The sequence below is a fragment of the Macrobrachium rosenbergii genome, chromosome 37 (assembly GCF_040412425.1).
Source record: "Macrobrachium rosenbergii isolate ZJJX-2024 chromosome 37, ASM4041242v1, whole genome shotgun sequence".
NCBI lineage: Eukaryota > Metazoa > Arthropoda > Malacostraca > Decapoda > Palaemonidae > Macrobrachium > Macrobrachium rosenbergii.
Window position 1 is genome coordinate 37,109,037 of NC_089777.1, and position 20,000 is coordinate 37,129,036.

Sequence of the window (20,000 nt, forward strand, 5' to 3'; positions counted from 1 at the left end):
GTCTAGCTAATAAAATAGAAAACAGGTTATATACGTATAAAAGATTAGGGACTTTTAGGAGTATTATGGAAACACATACGAAGGCATCAAAATCTAAACAAACACAAGAGTCAAATTCTACACAAAAAGTCTTTATGGTTCAAACTAAATATACACAGGGAACAAATCAAAGTGGCCTGCAACTAAGCAAGCGATTACATAAGAGAATCATCAGAGATGAGAAAGAATCAAATGCAGGAGAGATCTGGACACAGGAGACGATAAACGTTAACTTGCCAATGAGAAGAGGGTGTGTGACAAAATTTGTAAAACTTCAGTTGAGAGTAAAACAGCATAGGCCTAACTGAAAGACGAGGAACATTACAAGGGGTAAGAGATAATGAGTAAGGTAAGAAATATGACGAATGGTAAAATTTACATGAGAGCATTTCAAAGAAACGAAAAATGGTGTTATGCAGAGTTTAAAAGTAAATATATAAAAAAAAATTATTCTAAACATAAACACTCAACCTCAGGACATTATTTACAGCAAAATAAGGCAAAAAATTTCCTTTCAATAAGAGCCGCCAATATAAAAGGGTCTAAAATATACACAGTAAATCGGATAACTTACAGATACTGAACTTTTTAAACTGAAACTACTCATAGGTAGCTTCAAGACTTACACAACTTCTTTTGAGGTGGAACTGTAAAACATGAACAGTTTTCAGCTTCACAAACAGCATCGATTGAATTTCACTCCCTGTTCGCAGTGTTACAAAACACGTAACCGGAAAAAAAAGCAGAGAAGAATAAATGGGAGGAAATGAGAAAAGCCAAGTACGAGAAAGGAGAAGAGAAAGAAAAACAAAACGGAAAAGAAAATATATTAAGCAAATAAGCAGAAATCAAGGTGAACATGGAAGAAAAACAAAACTAAGAAAAAGAAGAAAATAATACTTGAGAAGAATTTCTAGAGAATCGAAAGAAAAATGAAGGAAAAATAAAATAAATAATTCTATTTAACCATCGGAGAAAAGGAATGAAAACGAAAATATCAGGAAACCGAAAAGACTACGAGAACAAGGAATAAAGAGGACAAGGGAGATCTAGAAATCCATAAGGGAAAAATAAGTGGGAAATAAACTTTGAGTCTTGCAAAAACCTATAAACGGGAAGAAAAACAGATAAGCCATACGTATGAGAAAACCTTCGGAGAGGGAATGAAAGAAGACGTAAATAAACTCAAGGTATTAGAAATACCTGAGAGAAAAGGAAGGAAGAGACGAAAAAATATCTCCCTCCTAAATGAAATATGACTCGAAGCAGAGAGGAGGGGGAGAGGTGAGGAGGAAGAGGAAGAAGAAGAGGAAGAAGAAGAGGAAGGCAGCTGCCTCACCCTCGGCAAACGCCAATGAGGGAAATCTTCAAGTGAAGAGGGGAAGCAAAGTGGAAGCTGTGCGTTTATGTGTGCGTGAGGTGGAGGAGAGAGAGAGAGAGAGAGAGAGAGAGAGAGAGAGAGAGAGAGAGAGAGAGAGAATAAAAGTCTGAAAAGGAGAGGGTAGAATGAAAAGTCTGAAAAGGAGAGGGTATAATGAGATATATATATATATATAATATATATATATATATATATATATATATATATATATATATATATATATATATATATATATATATATATATATATATATATATATATATATATATATATATATATATATATATATATATATATATATATATATATATATATATTCATGAAAATATATATTCACATTCTGGCGCTAACTTCTCAAAAGCGAAAAAAGCGTATGGTGAAAAAAATTATATCAACTGTTTGTAAAATAATAAAAGAGAGAGAGAGAGAGAGAGAGAGAGAGAGAGAGAGAGAGAGAGAGAGCTACCTTACTGAAGATGTAGCAGAGGACCTCTTACTACTTCACAAAGTTCAAAAAGACGAGACCGGATGAAAATACTCAAGTGAAAACACTACCGCCACTTCTAACGGCACCCTACCCCCTTGACAGCGAAAACAACAAAAACACTAGTAGCAATATCGGGAAGAAAAATGACCAGGTGAGAATGGGAATGGAAGCCGAGGAGAAAGTATTTCCTTTAATAATAATAATAATAATAATAATAATAATAATAATAATAATAATAATAATAATAATAATAATAATAATAATAATAATAATATCTTGTTAAATAAGATGGCTGTATGCTTAAAGTCTCTAATTCCTTCCAATAATAATAATAATAATAATAATAATGATATCTTGTTAAATAAGATGGCTGTATGCTTAAGAGAGTCTCTACTTCCTTCCAATAATAATAATAATAATAATAATAATAATAATAATAATAATAATAATAATAATAATAATAATAACAACATACAAAGTAAATATGCATTACCTATCAAATATAATAATGGATTTTATGAACGTGCCGAGAACTAAAATAATTCAATAGCCGTTTCTCTGGCATCGAAAAAGAGTATTCTCTTCGCCTTGAAAGTCACGACAAAGTGGGAATTCACATTTGCACTGCGGCCTTGAAGCATTTATAGTTAGTTATGAAGTCTTAAAATTAAGTTACGAAGTCTTAAAATTGGTCTTAAAATTAAACTCGATTACCATATTCAAAACCTGCCAGCTCTATGTAAAAGTAAATACCGATTTTAAAGATATTTCTGTCTTCCCAAAAGCTGAGTTTTATATGTAGGCAATATTTACATGATAAAAATAGAAACCTTACATTGATGACCAAGAAGTTCAGCATAAAAAGAGTACAAAAAGAAAAAGATCAACTTGACAGGTGGGCGTCAAAACAATAAAAAGCAAGAGGCTAGGTCAAGCTAAACAAAACAATAAGAATAGACAAATTAAAGGTTAAAAGTGCAATGCTTTACGGATGGCTAAATACGGAAAACACGAGGGGGAGAAAGAGAAGCTGGTAATAACAGTAATCAACAAGGTCCAGAATGTAATGAACAATAGAATGAACAATTAAACAATGATTAATGAATAAAAAAAAATAATTTAATACTTGATCATACATTCCGCTGGCTCTTAGGCGTCACTGCGACCACTGCCGCCCTCGGCAGATTACTTACTTCAGTTACAAGTCTCAGAAGCTACTATTTACTCGTAGTTTTTCAAAGTAAGAGCGTTGGTTCAAAACTCAACGTCCCTTATTCACCATGGATTGAGACCGGTATAAGTGAAACAAAATGGTTAAACAGTAAATAATAAATACATACATGAAAAAAAAATATACAAATTGATTCATATTTTAAATAAATACATAAATATAATCACCCCGCGAAGACTAAAGAAAGAAAACGTATTGCCTAGCGTAGTAGTAAGACGGTAGTCCTAAAAACACATTTCCGCTTATTGGCAAAAATTTCTCTCGACCGGCTGTAATCGGAGAAGTCACCTGGATTGTATCTCGTGAGGATATGAGATGGAGACAACATTTCTCACTCTATTCGGATTTCATACCGCCCTTCCCCACCCCATTTCTCCGTCTATCTGTCTTTCTATCTATTATCTACTTCACAGACAGGGAAGTGCAAGAGCGTTCACATTTTTTTTTTCACACTCTTAGTTTAACCAGACCACTGAGCTGATTTTTGCGGAGCCACGAATAGAACAGAATATACAATTTAGGCCGAAGGCCAGGCGCTGGGACCTATGAGGTCATTCAGCGCTGAAAGGAAAATTGAGAGTAAAAGGTTACAAAGGCACCATGAAGCAATTGTTAGAAGAGGGTGAAAAGTAAGATGGAAGAAAGAATATGATGGAGGTACAGTAAAAGTTATGAAAGGGGTTGCAGCTAGGGGGCCGAAGTGCAAAGAACCTTAAGTAATGCCAGGTGGGTCCTGAGTAATGCCTACAGTGCACCGCGCGTGAGGTGCACTGACGGCAGTACTCCCCTACGAGGGACGGTAACCCTTGGAAATAATCCTTACGGCTGTATACCAGTGGGAATGGAGGAGAGAGAGAGAGAGAGAGAGAGAGAGAGAGAGAGAGAGAGAGAGAGAGAGAGATTGTAATCAAGTAAGGCTGGTCTCAGATTGCAATTATTACAGCCAGGTGGATTTCCTTCGCCTTTGACGTGGCCTTGTCTTGGTAATTTCATGAAATGAGTTTTCTTTATATGAAAATAATTTTGATATATTAACACTTTCCGGTATCAAGTAATTCCAAGGAAAGAAGAGGAAGAGATAATAACAGTTAAAAATGTATGTATATGGCGCTCGACTAATTAATCACAATTTTTTATAAAGACTTTCCTTTTAATTAATTCAGCACGTCATTAACATCATAATTAGGTCAGATTATACAAGTCAGGAATGACATATTATGATCTGTCAATGTATTTAATTACAATATCCAAGTGTTCCACTGAATAGGTAGTACAACAAAGGGTCTTTCACACAGTGCGTTTCTTTCCATAAGCTGAATTTCCCTTATTAAACCCTTCATTCTAAACCTTTGAAAGGATTTAAGTTTCAATTCAACATATCTATAACTGACTAAAACAAACGTACAGATTTATCCACAGGTATATTACATTAAAATATAAACTGGTACAATAATTCTTTATATCCATAATACACTTAACTTTTTGGGCAACCAAAACATAAAAATTCTGTTATAGTCTATATACTTTCTTTGTGACTTAAAATTCTCTCTCTCTCTCTCTCTCTCTCTCTCTCTCTTAAATAAACCATACTCTTCTAAATCTACTTCAACCACTAATCTTTCTTTCCTCTCTTGGTTTATGATAATCATCTTAAACGATCCTTCTCCCTTCTAAACAGACCATACACCTTTTCTCACTTATATTAAAACCAACTCTCTCACAGTCGTACTCTTCTAACAGGAGGTACGAGAGCGCGAGCAATCTTAATACTAAACATACAAAGTAACCTCATGGGAAAGTGAACTGAACATACGAAGTAACCTCATGGGAAAATGAACCGGTTTCGCAACCTGAGTCCCTCCATTGACAAGCATGTCCTACGCACAATCGCAATACATACCTTCTGATGCTTTCAGTACTCTTGATTATAGTCTGTACCAGGATATACATGCAGTACATGCATATCCAATGTAAAATTACTAAAAGGAGATACAATTATATGACTTTAACAGATTTGTCATTTAACAGAAGTGGACAGGTGTGGCATAAACACGGTACAAAATGTAATATAGGTGAAAACTTCCTAATTCCTTGAGCTAAGATGGTCGGAGGATGTGCATCCACTGCTGTGTCTGTCTTTTCCCCCACTAGATATTCTAAAAAGTTATGAAAGAATTTCATGAAATTCTGTGGAAAGGTAGGATGGTTAGAGGCCAGGGAAGAGCCGACTGTATTCTTGGATAAATCCGGATCTGGATGCAAACATAGGATGTTATTTTAACATCTGTGAAGTATATCCGTCTCAACGTTGCTTTCTAAACTTTAAGTACTCAAAGATGCTACATTCCCAACACAAGGTATACATTCTCTTTTGGTCTATAAATAGGAGCAGATACGTTCCCTACAAGATCCAGTTGCTATGAAATCCAACCCTTAAACAGTATAGCAGATGGCAGGTTTCTGTATTAATAACCTGACAACTATACACCTCGGGGACGTGGTACAGATCTATTCATAAAAATCAACAGATGCATACTGACAAATCTGAAAGACTTACAAGCGTATTATTAACTTATGTCAATGCGTTATTACCCTGAACACTGCAAAAACTGTAGTCTTTCTACTCCCCAGTCCTGTCAAAAACAAAAATCGTACGACTTCGTTGATTCGCAAATTCTGTAAGTTTAAAAAAATGCTTGGCTAACTTTTTCAGCAACAAGCCTTCTTTTCAAAAGGGACGGCTGCCCCAGAGATAAGCCGGAAAAGAAGCCACAGGCGCGAGAACGAACACCCAGGTAAAAGTCACAGCCTCATGGACGTTTCTTAACCCAGACAGAAAGAAGCCTTACAAGAAAAAAAATCGTAATTTCTTGCACATCTTAAATACAAACATTAACAGACATTTGCGCCTTAAAGCTTCTCTCTTTTTCTTCCGCACTAAGCTGCAGTCAAAAGTTATGGCCTTGTTCCCATTTCCATCCTTATAATAATAACAATAATAACAGTAAGATATAATATACTCGTATGTTGTTATGACTGGCTAAAACTAAGATTTTGGGGTACTCAAGTGGTTAATCAAATTTAAATCGATAAAGCAATAAAAAAAGTCTAACAGTAGCATATTTATGGTTAACAGTAAACAGGCCATATAGCCTATGCCCCCTCACAGCAACGAGCAATCTCGCACCCATGTAAAAAGTTAATAATAATAATTAATAATAATAATAATAATAATAATAATAATAAACTTTTACGAGTGGGGAAATATAACGCCAACAGCTGTACGCTGTGAATGTAACAGATGTTGACTGCACAGATCGTAAAACATAGCCTAAATGAATTCACTTAAACACGAATAGATATGAGCAATTTCATACGAATTAAAAAAAGTGAACACTTGAAGGATGCAACAAACAACTGAAACTAAACCAATAACAGGGGCGTAACAATTATATTACAATATTAAAGATAACAATAAGAACAAAATAATAATGGCGAGAGATTTGAACAAGAAAAACACTACCGTGAAGAAACAAAGGATTAGGTAAGACACGATAAAAAGAAAACGGTAATATATATATATATATATATATATATATATATATATACATATATATATATATATATATATATATATATAAATATATATATACAGTACATATAAACGAGAAGTTTACCGGAAACACATTCCACCGAATCCCTTCCTATACAACAGCATTTGTCCCGGACCCGAACCGACCTCACTTTACCTTTATACAATCCGTCACCCACTTCCCCATGACCCTAGTCTCTGACAATGAAAAAAAGAAAACGAAAAAAAGTAAAGGGAAGCCAATAGACCAAACGCACACAAAGGGACAGGGAAACCAATTCTTTAGTCTGAGGGGATGGGAAATGGATAAGGAACGAAATTAATTCAGGGGATAAAACTACCAACAAATAGTTTTATGGACGCAGGCCGTTTCTAGAGGGATTATCCCTTTTGCGCAATATTAGGAATCGCAAAACCATTTTCAAAATAAATATATATATTCTGAATGCATATACAGTATATATATATATATATATATATATATATATATATATATATATATATATATATATATATATATATATATATATATACATACACACATCAATTTGTCACTTTTTATATATATATATATATATATATATATGTGTGTGTGTGTGTGTGTGTGTGTGTGTGTGTGTGATGGATTGGAAGATAGAATTTATGCCAAAGGCCAAGCGCTGAAATCTATGAGGTCATTCAGCGTTGAAAGGGAAAGTGAGAGTAGATGGGTTCATTGAAAAGCGTAACAGGGGAAAACCTCAAACTTGCACTATGAAACAATGGATAGGAGAGGGTGGAAAGAAAGATGGAAGAAAGACAATACGAGCGGAGGTACAGTAAAAGGAATGAAAGGGGTTGCAGCTAGGGGCCGAAGGGACGCCGCAAACAACCTACAGTGCACCGCGTGAGGTGCACTGACGGCATTACCCCCCTATGAGGAGGTATGTGTGTGCGTATGCGTAATTTAAATAAAAAATAAAATTAAATAAACACACAACAAAGAACAGAGAAGCAAACGAATAAAGTAATATTTAACCCCAAAACTAGAAGAAAAGTGAAAAGAAACGAAATAAATGAGAGAAACACGCAAATTAAAGAATAACAACAAACCCTTCGTTATACCCCGACGGCTCCCAACTTTGATATACCTGTTACGCCAATGATATTCATCCGCACATGTATATTCCGCGTCGCGGGATAATGCAATTGAGGATACAATTATTAAGTCGTCGCCATGTTGGATGCGAGCAAAAGTGACCGGCAAAATGTATTTATTCGTTAACAAAAGCCGGTCGCTGCTACTACATGCTTGCATATTCATTCATAATCAGAAATGCTAATGAGCACGAGAAAAGAGACAGCAGGATTACTCCGTTTTTCCCTTCAAGTAAATGGGATAAATATGTTCTGTGGAAGCTTGCTTAACAAGTCAATAGAATTTAAAACACTGTTATATATGAATGCGAGGGGATTTTTTAACAATAAAAAATAACAAGGCAAATTATATATATATATATATATATACTATATATATATATATATATATATATATATATATATATATAATATATATATATATACACATATATAAATATATATATATATATATATATATATATATATACATATATATATATCAATATGCCTATTATATATATATATCAAATGCCTTTAAACAAATGTACTCATGCATGTAAATGTGACTGCACAAGCACCAACATAAATCACACAAAACACCGCACCGGATATCATCAATATTATCATTATTTAAAACCAACATAATTTTCATGAAACGAGTCGGAGAGCCATGAGGTTTCAGCCCACGAGGGTGGAATGAAAGGGGATGACGTAGAAAGGATCATGTATAGCACAAATAACATTGAAAACAAAAAACAAAAAAAACACCGTGAAATGAGAATAAAGCGCCTCTTTGGCACATTCGACTGACGTAAGCCTTATTATGGAGAGGACTTAAACACGGGTATGACTACGCCAATAAAGTCCAGTCACTGCCATCAAAGAATGTGTTAATGGACTTCTTTTCTTACAGTTTGGTACCTTTTTTGTCAACATTACGTCATCCGAATATACACGTCGTTGAAATCTAGTCACGTCTGGTTACGGTGAGTCTTATGCTAAACGATCTTCTCCTCTCGAGAAACGCTGAATTCAAGGGCTTATTGCTTTAATAACCTGGGTGGATTGTTGGCGAGTGATACAATGCAAAGGCGTTATAAACATTACGGTTACTCATGCAAAGGAAATTTATCAACATACATTTCGAATTTATCAACAATTATTCCTTACAGACATTTTATAAACACGCATCTCTGCATACACACACATATACATATATATGTAAGTATGTATGTATATGAATAAATATATTATATATATCTATTTATACAATATATGCATATACGTTTATGTTAATGTTTGTGTGTGTGTGTGCAGAACAGAACAACACATATTCGAATAGTGTTGCTAAATATTTCTACGGACATTCACAAACTATGTTGTCACAAAGTAATGAATGCAAATATATTCTAGATAAATATTTCGACAACTTCTATCGCGCTACTCCTCTATTCTCATGAAGAGGAATTCCACAGAAGAGAGACGGCTATGAAAATTAAGTTAACATCAGAGCGAAGAAAGAAAGAAAGAAATGAGGGGGAGGGGAAGAAGAGGATAAGAAAACTTGAAGCAAGAGAAACCTTTCATAAAAGCAGCTCGGTAAGCATGCTTAGGATGGAGGGGGTAGGAGTAGGGGTGGAGGAGGGGGACAGGAGTGGGGGTGAATGGTGACGATGACGTCATATAGACATAACAGGATTAGCGCTAGTGATTTTGAGAGAGAGAGAGAGAGAGAGAGAGAGAGAGAGAGAGAGAGAGAGAGATGACCACTGCCACTACTGTTTAAACTGAAAATAGAAAAAATCAAAATAAAAAATATATAAACTAACACAATATATTCCAATTTTTACCTGGTACCTAAGACTGAGATAAACTTGGTAGTGGGGTACGTTAAACAACCCTCGTAATTGGCAGTGCGGTATATGAAATACCCTTGGCACTTAGCATTTGAGATAACACCGGAACTTGGCAGTGTGGCATAAGAAATACCCAAGGAATTTGTAATGGGGCATATGCGATAACCTTGGCACTGGGCAGCATGGCGTAGTCTATGAGATAACCCTTGTACTTGGTAATGTGGCGTACTAGACAACCAAGGTGCTTGGTCGCGCGTCTTATGAAAACGGTACCTGGCCGTGTGGTATCGTGATATTTCGGCAGAATGTGGACGCTGATGGTCTGCAAAACGAGCAATGTTCACCAACTCAAGAAGCACCAGCATAACCCACACTAACGGAAGGTCCCTACTGAAATACCGCTAAAAGCTTTTGAGAAAACCAAGCTGGAAATAGTCCAGCTCATCACTATTTTGGTTTGGAGGAAAAGAACACAATGCTTCAAATAATTTTGTCACGAATATATTAACACTCGGGGATACCGCTAACATCCTGACAGTAGACCAATATGCCAACAGCGGTGGTCTAAAGTTTCATGTTGCAGTAATACCATCATCTCTGGAGATAGGGGAAGCCTTACGAGGAATGCCCAGCCCTCTGGCAGGATTTCATGAGATTTTATAGCGCAATAAAACAAAATATTACAAAAGTACAGTGGTTCTACTGTGCAATGAATCAAGCAACTATAACATAGTACGAGATAGCCTCGATTTTTCTCGAATTTATTTTTTTGCCAAATTATATCCTTTTTTCCTGTAAAGCTGGTAGCTACTTCATTTCGTAATAAGCGAGAAGGAAAAACTGCCAAGAGTTGCGTCATATGTTTTATGTAACAACTTGCATTTACAACCTCATGGAGAAAATGAGTTCCTGAACACTACCGCCGAGGAATACCAACCTTATTAGGTCCAGAATCACATTAAAAATAATTGTAACCTTGGACATATAATGATGTCGCCATTCTTGATTTTGTCCCTCTCTCGAAATATCCGTCTGTTTAAACACATAAAAACTAAATAATACCCAAGTCAGGTTCTCATTCCGCAAACGCGCGTGCGTGCACTCATATGCGCGCCCTAACTCGAGCAGGTTTCGTTAAGTGTAGTAAGATTTATTGATACATAAATCATCTCAACGGAATATTTGTGTGAATGTGTAACGCCAACTGCGGACTTAGATCGTATGCGCCTAACAAATATTTTTATATCAGGGAAACTTTATTCTCAAAACCAGCAATTTCTTTTGAGAGAGAGAGAGAGAGAGAGAGAGAGAGAGAGAGAGAGAGAGAGTGTTAAATTTTTCACTAAATAAATATTTTTTTCACATTCATAATTCCCAAGAGGAAAGAAACGAGTCTTGAGAGATAAACGTGACAAAATAATGGAAAAAGGAAGCATTTTAGCAGACCAGGTTCCTTATACATGAAGGTAATTTAGCCAATTAACGGGCTACCGCGTTCAACTCTAACCTCCCTATGGCTAAAAACGGACTTCTGGTTGATCCGATAAAGAAAATGTCAGCATTTATTGAAAATTATGATTGTTACAGCATTTCACTTGACCAAATTAAATAAGTTACACCATTTCACTTAAAACATGTGTAATTAAATTAAATAAGTTGACAAACGTGCCAAGATTACAATTTCCAAATAATCGGGAGTAATTTCCGTTGGAGACCGCGGTATCTTCATGAACGCGCCCAAAGGCGTGTTCCTATTAAAATGATTGGTTGAGCAACTGGTTTCTGTATAGTATAAGCGACAAAACGACAATTCTCATAGATGCCATAAAATAATCATTTCCTCCAAATAACTGGAACTAAATGGAAATCCTGACATAAATATTTCGCAAACCATTCAAGCGTTCCAAACGTAGCCTATTATACATGTATTCCCTAAGTGTTTTCCTTAATACATTTCTTGAGTTATACATCCAAACAACAGAGCAGATTCCAGATGGAGATTACGGTGACCACATGAAACCAAGTAAAGGCAGTTTTCCTTAAAAAAGAAGGAAAAAAATTATACACGTGTGCATTTCCTTACATGCATCCCTTGTTTTACACTCAAAACACGAGCAACAGATTTACGACAAAAAGCAGGGCAACCTCATGAACGCGTCCAGGGAACGTGTTTGATAAAAGCGATACTGGTAACTTTTCCTGCCGTATATCTCTCGGATTTAGGAGGTCCCATTCGGGACCTCTAAAACGTCGCCGTGTGCCCTCCGAAGAGCCAATTTATCAGACAGATTTAAAAAGGGATTCGCCCGATAAGTCCCGAAAAATTTGGGAGAGTTTTCAAAGACCAATAACCCGGGAAGCTCTCTCTCTCTCTCTCTCTCTCTCTCTCTCTCTCTCTCTCTCTCTCTCTCTCTCTCTCTCTCTCTCTCTCGTTGGATAATACGGGAGAATTACACGACTGCTAATTTACACATTTTACCGTTTTAACGGCTAGAATATAAAATCTGCTATTTTTTCTCCTAAATTAATATATATATATATATATATATATATATATATATATATATATATATATATATATATATATATATATATATATACAATATATATATATGTACATATATATATATACATATATATATATATATATGTATGTATATATATATATATATATATATATATATATATATATATATAGGCTATATCACTAAGGATACCTGTATAGTCTTCTAAAAATTTTCTTTTCAAGCTCAAACCACCATCTACTCAGGTAGGGTATACGTGTACTCGCTAGCTTGTGAGAGAGAGAGAGAGAGAGAGAGAGAGAGAGAGAGAGAGAGAGAGAGAGAGAGAGAGAGAGAGAGAGAGAGAAATCCTAAACAATAAAGACTTATGTGAAAAGGAGAGATCGTGTTCATAGAGACCGCTACAATGGGCGTATAAAACTCCTGCGGCTAGTGAGTTATAATCCCATGCCTTAGGCCTACCAGCCCCTGTTGGAGCTACTTCTGCTGCTACAACTAGCCTACTACTACTACTACTACTACTACTACTACTACTACTACTACTACACAGAAATAAGATGGTGTTTATACTGGGTACAGCATAAATTATATCATGAAAACAAGTCATGAAATTAGACGAAAGTGAAAAAGATGAGTATTTTGAGTAAAACACGAAGGATAAAAATAAAGCTACTTCAGCCCATGATCATGTCATAATAATAATAATAATAATAATAATAATAATAATAACACTGAAATTTAACGATGATAAAGATAGCTACCTACGGTAGCGTATAGCATTAACGACCTTTCAATGCAAATTCTTCATACGGTAAATTTTTTTTATTATTATTATTATTATTATTATTATTATTATTATTATTATTATTATTACTACTGATGCTGCCATCGTTGTAATTATATCCACCCGGTGCACACGGTTATGAAATCAATCATTGGCAAGAGTTGTGTGCCGTCTTCGTGCAGAGCAATGCACGTACCTGAAACTGACAGGTATTATTTCTCCGACGCTTGCCTTGCATCATCACAGTATATTTATACTGACAAGTCAGCCAAGGTCGGAGAGAGAGAGAGAGAGAGAGAGAGAGAGAGAGAGAGAGAGAGAGAGAGAGAGAGAGTAAAATAACGTCACTGTCTTGGTACACTTCTACTGAAGATGACCTTGATTATATCAACCATAAAGTTAACGGCCTGAATAAAATTGATAATATTTTACCCTCTTCGTTCTTCAAATTTCATCATCTAAACATCACTCCCATAACTTAAGTAGAATCTTGGATGCTCTTCATCTACTCATATCCGTAAAGTCACAGATTCCTATTTCTACTGGACTTTTACGAATCAATTATTTTCCTTATCAACTCCACGTATTCATAAAATCACTGACCACAAATTACTGACTTTTTCTTATCAACGCCACGATTTCCAAAATTCATTGGACTTTACGAATTATTTGTTTTCCAAATCACTTATCGTCTTTTCCATATTTCCTTAATACCTTTACCTTTACAGCAATGTGTCTTCAATCTGATTATTATCACGTTTATTATGTTTAACTGCTACCAATAATATCTTAAGAGGCAATCATTCCCTTTTATATGCATCTGCTCTTGTAGGCTACATGAATCTAGTGTAAAATAAAGCCCATTTTATTATTATTATTATTATTTTATAAGGAGACCCATCTCTGAAACAAGTTTCATTAAAAATAATGGCTGCATCAGAGCTGACTTTATATTTCACTTTCTCTGTCATTTTTCCTAAATGATTTATGTCCCACACAAAAAGCAATAACCGATAAGACAGAGAAAATGTAATATAAAATCAACTCTGCTTATCCAAGCCTCATCATCATCATCGTCATTATTATTATTATTATTATTATTATTATTATTATTATTATTATTATTATTATTATTATTATTATTATTATTATTATTATCATATTACTGTACTTTCGTCTCCATTTATTGTATAAGCAGTAAATATTCCTAACCTGAAGGTCCATTACTGAAAAATCTTCCCATACACACAATTATTTACCTCAACACTCATGTTAAGGAAAAGGATAAGGGATAGAACGGTGTGTGTGTGTGTGTGTGTGTGTGTGTGTGTGTGTGTGTGTGTGTGTGTGTGTGTGTGTGTGTGTGTGTGTGTGTGCAGGGGGCAAAGGAGGAGAAGTGCCTAGCTCCGCCAAACTTTCTTACTCAAGAGGAATGTGTTGTTTGAAGTTAGGTGGTTAGTACTGACAAGTGGAATGGTCATGAAATGGTGAGACAATATGGTGATGCTCTCCGTCAGCAGATCTCTGGTGCCTTTAAACGTTGTGTATGATGAGATGAAGATGATGATGATGATGATGATGATGATGATGATTGTCAATACTGTAATTTCGTCCCTACTGGTAATTTTCTATGTTCTTAATTGTTAAATGAATTTATTATTATTATTATTATTATTATTATTATTATTATATTACGCAGTGGTAACTCCTTTCATAATTGGTAGGCAACAGCTCATCAACGAAATTCAAACAAATACAGCTGAAATTTTTACCATCCAATGTGTATATATGATTGTTATCATACCACAAAATCATCATCATACCTGTGAAAAAGTGTCACAGTGTTCCACTTGACAGTGAAGCGGACTGACATGCCTTTCTTATCTCAAGAATCTCTCTCCATCCTCCCTCTAAGATAAAATCATGTACGCTTCTCATCAGCTTGTCGTGTAAGTGTGTAAGTACACCGTGTTACATAAATATCTATTTACACACACACACACACATATATATATATATATATATATATATATATATATATATATATATATATATATATATATATATATAAATATATATATATATAAATATATATTATCCATTGAGTATGCTATTTATATATCACCGAATATATAATTATAAGTGATTAATAATTAAGTACCTAAATGACTTTAACATCCAACAGTACCAATCAACAACATCACCAAAATATTAATCATTATAATTGATTCGGCGATATTTGAAGTACCTAAATGACTCGAACACCCAACAGTACCAATCAACAACATACCAAAATATTAATCACTTATAATTCCCCTTCGGCGATATTCCTGAAGTAGAGCGAATTGATATTAAACGACATATATATATATAATGTTTATATATAAATGTATATGATATGATAAAATATATATACACATCTTCTTCTTCTTCTTTTAACGTGCTTTTATTCCCATTTTTGTACACACACGACACTTAATATATATATATATATATATATATATATATATATATATATATATATATATATATATATATATATATATATATATATATATGGCCTACCCCAACGCCAAATCAAAGTCCTTCAAAAGAGGGTATCGTGCTTACCCCATATAAAAAATGGGAAAAGCACGTTAAACGAAGATGATATATATATATATATATATATATATATATATATATATATATATATATATATATATATATATATATATATATATATATATATACTGTATATATACATGTGTGTGTGTGTTTAGCGCGCGAATGGTAAGGATGATATCCAAACACCAACAGAGTAAATAAAAGACAATAGGAACTAAGAAATCACGACTTCGAAGGTCAGCCCACTGGATCAGTCTTCCAAAGCATTCGCTTGCATTAAGTGGAATTCTCTGTACTCTTCTGTATTTCACCAACTAATTAAGCTACTCATCACTCAGGAAGATAATTCCATTAGCATACTTTTGTGACCGTGCCTGATATACAGTATATCTGGCTGGCCGTGTCAGCCTTGATCTACTAAAAAAAAAAAAAAAAATACGCTTTACACTTGCTTTATCTGTATCACACTTGACCCAAAAACCTAAAACCAAATATATTAAGAAAAAATTACTTGGCTAGATAAGGGCTGCCTATCTATCCGCCTTTGATATAAGAAAAATTAAAAAAGAGAATACGATTATTTGTACTATTTGGGTGCCAAACAGTACAAAGTTAACCTATCTAAAAGAAGCAGTGTGATCATGGTATTCGCATTTCTGTTGGTTTACAGAGCCAACGGTCCACACCAGCCCACTTATCGCCTTCAATGCCTTACCATACTTCCTGAACCGAATTTGGGCATGGGTTCGCGTGGCACAAAGCCGACACAATCAAAACCAACAAGGTATTTCGACCTTTTGGGGAGTCAGATGTGAGGACATCCGTTCCATCGGAAGTTCAAGCGAGTCTACGCTACTTCAGCAACATCATCGTCTTCATTATAACTTCAGAATGATCTAAAAGCGAGTCCGATCTTGGAAAAGCGACGCGACATCACATCGCCTGCAGGGAGATTTTCTAATACACAAATTTGCCTTAAAAATCAATACTGATATAATTTCATATAACACTACACTTAGAGAAACTAACAGTTTTGACTATAAAATCCCAAAATCAAATCGACAAGTATCACGTTTTTCTTTCAAACATTGTCAATGAATAATGGATATACAAACATAATTAAAACCACGCGTTATAAATCCCATCTTTATTCAACAGGTATAAAGGCAAATAACTGCCACTGTTTAAGTGAAACGTTTTGCATCTGCACTTTCTGGAATAAATTTATGATAACGGTTTGGCCTTACTGACTAACTGTCCTTAAAGTTAGCAGTGCATTCCACCTCTTTAGGTGTTTTAAGGAGAAAGAAACAATATAGTGGTATATATACTAACTGTATTTATATAGTGGCATTTATATATATATATATATATATTCACCACGATCCATATTTTCGTGATTCAGTTTTAATATTTTAATATATATATATATATATATATATATATATATATATATATATATATATATATATATATATATATATATATATATATCTATGAGTCATTACTTCTGTCTTTGTAACGAACACCCATGAACAAGTATATTTATAACAGACAGCACGGTATTCATTCACTTCCATATCAAATGAAAACATCCGCGAAGGCAGACGCACAAGCACGCAAAAACATCTGCACAAGTAAATACATACAACAGACGTCCCAATTATAACAATAACAGCACACACAAACCACCGGAGTAAGAAATTATACATACGTCATTCATTTCCCCTAATTGGTAAAAACTAGATTCAAACAAAGCGAGGGATTAAACAGCACCAAACAAAGCAAGTTACAAAACCCTATGACGCAATCAAAAAGATGCCATAAAAAAACCGGGAGAAAAACTGCAACTGATGATTGTTACCTTAATAAGACAGAAAAGGTTAATCAGCAGAAAGAGATGAAAAAAAAAATTACAAATTACCATGATGCACTTGATGCTGATGCCTTAATTGGAGAGAGAGAGAGAGAGAGAGAGAGAGAGAGAGAGAGAGAGAGAGAGAGAGAGGCTAATTTGCAAGCTTTCGCAGTATGGAAAATAATTACAACCACACACTCAACACAGAGAGAGAGAGAGAGAGAGAGAGAGAGAGAGAGAGAGAGAGACTGTTCTCTCAGGCATTAAATATGAAGCATTTCCAGGAAATTTCGGGTGTTTCTGAGGAGAGGGACAAGAGATGAAGCAAGATCCATCGAATCCGTCAAGTGGGCCCACTTCTATCCAGCCGTGGCTTCCTGGAAGATTGTGCGTAATAGATTCTACGCCGTAAAAATGTGAGAGAGAGAGAGAGAGAGAGAGAGAGAGAGAGAGAGAGTGTTCGTAGGCAAACATAGCATCAAAAAGTCAAAGGACGACCCAACGAACTTAAGGAGAGGGCGAGAGAATACAATACACTATTTTCATCTGATTTCAAGTCTTCCGACATTCTCATAAATCCTTCAATCCTTTAAAGAGTAAGGAGAATACGAATTCTCTCTTCAATTCGGAACTAAAAATGTGATTCCCAGACAGCCAAAGTGATAAAAATAAAGTTGAAGAATGTCACTGAATTATGACGCAATTTCTACTTCCTCGAGAGAAACGGATTCAGGAGGAGTTGAGCACCGCCCTTTTCATTGCTACATATCAATGACTAAGAGATGACTACATGGCAGGTTATCAGTGAGGTTTAGTAGACTAGCAGGAAATGCAATATCTCTCTCTCTCTCTCCATAATTATATATATATATATATATATATATATATATATATATATATATATATATATATATATATATATATAATTTATAATATATATATATATATTTATATATATAATATATTATATTATATACACACATATGTATGCGTTTGTGTGTGTGTGTGTGTGACAAACACCCATATCTTCCCCTAATTTCATTTTCATTTTTCCTTTCACTTATTCCTAGCTACATTTTTATTCATATTAGCCTAAGCCTATTCCTCATTTGCATCTCTACTAACGCCTGCATAATTGCCAGCTTACCGATTTTGAAAAGAACACGTTATCAACATGATACCACATATTCTCAGTCCCTGAACACCTGTTACAACCCCTGAGCTAATTTCCCTAGGCAGAATTCCTTACCTGTCATTTTCTTAGCCCTTTGTCTGCTGGAGGCAGATGGGTCTAGGGCATTGTCTAGAAAATCCTTGCACCTGTTCAAACGATGGACGCTCCTTTTACCTTTCTATTATTTCTGGGAGGCCACACCTCCCGTTTCATGTCCGACAGACATACAATGCAGGCGTGGTGGAGTCATCATGAAAAGAACAGTGCCATACCAGTTCAGAATAGAACAGAATATAGAATTTAAGCCAGAGGCCAAGTGTTGGAACCTATGAGGTCATTCAGAGCTAACAGACCAGTTCAGGAACCCGGTACCGCCCAGTTTAACAAGACCTAAGCACCGAGCCCGCCCAAAAGATTCCCTTCTGCCAATGAAATACATCGGTGGATGACCAAATATGATTTATTCAAACTGAGGGATTCTTCTTGCTAATCGCAGAGCTGCATCACCGTCAGCATGAAAGAAAATTGCTACTGAAGCATCAGCGATCTGTGCACCTGCGTCTTGCAGCAGTCATGCTGCCGATGACTTCTTCTGGAGGTCAATCAGAAGAAATACCACCTCTGTTACCAGAAGTTACGCCCCTTATATCGTCAAAAAACCATCCCTTAAATACACTTGAAAAAGAATTACCACAACCTGCCCCTGATAATATTCCTCATTTGTTTTTCTTTACATACTTGTAATAACATATTTAACTTTTATTTCAGAAAACATGACGTTCTTAGCATTGGTTTAAACTTACAATAAACTTTTATTTTTTGTTCAAAGTGAAATCAAATTTATAAATTCTCTCTTGTCAAAGAAAAATAAGGGTTTGCATCGAGTCTTCAAGAATCTTCAATAAGAATAAGTCCAGTAAGAGTGAGTGTTAAAACCCAGTGGCTGTTTCACATCTGTTTGCTCACTCCAAATTGCTCACTTCAAACTGTGAAACCTCACTACTGAGAGATAGGCTACAGCACACCGACTAGCCTATACTCGGAAAAATTCGTACATCTCTGTCTCAAGTCGAGATTTCTGGGACTTCTACAGCAGGGAATCCACAGATTTTGTGAAGTACCAATTCACTGTATAAGATTAAAATACAAGATAAAGATTCACACCTAAACCCATCAGTATATATGGGGCATTATATCCCGGTAAAATATTAGAATGCCGCCATAAGTTAATGCATAGTTTCTCTGACATTAATATGCGCAATATTTTAGAAGCTTTATTATAGGCAGGATTTACACAAAAAAAGCACACTGCAATTAGCGCAGAAAATACAAGGATAACTATCATGA

At 35.0% G+C, this 20,000-nt stretch overlaps 1 protein-coding gene across 11 annotated transcripts in view; it reads right to left on the reverse strand.

Moving 5' to 3' along the window:
• Positions 1 to 20,000, reverse strand: part of Khc-73 (Kinesin heavy chain 73) — a 559,564-nt gene that overhangs the window by 518,398 nt on the left and 21,166 nt on the right. The gene's annotated exons all lie outside the window — the stretch shown is intronic.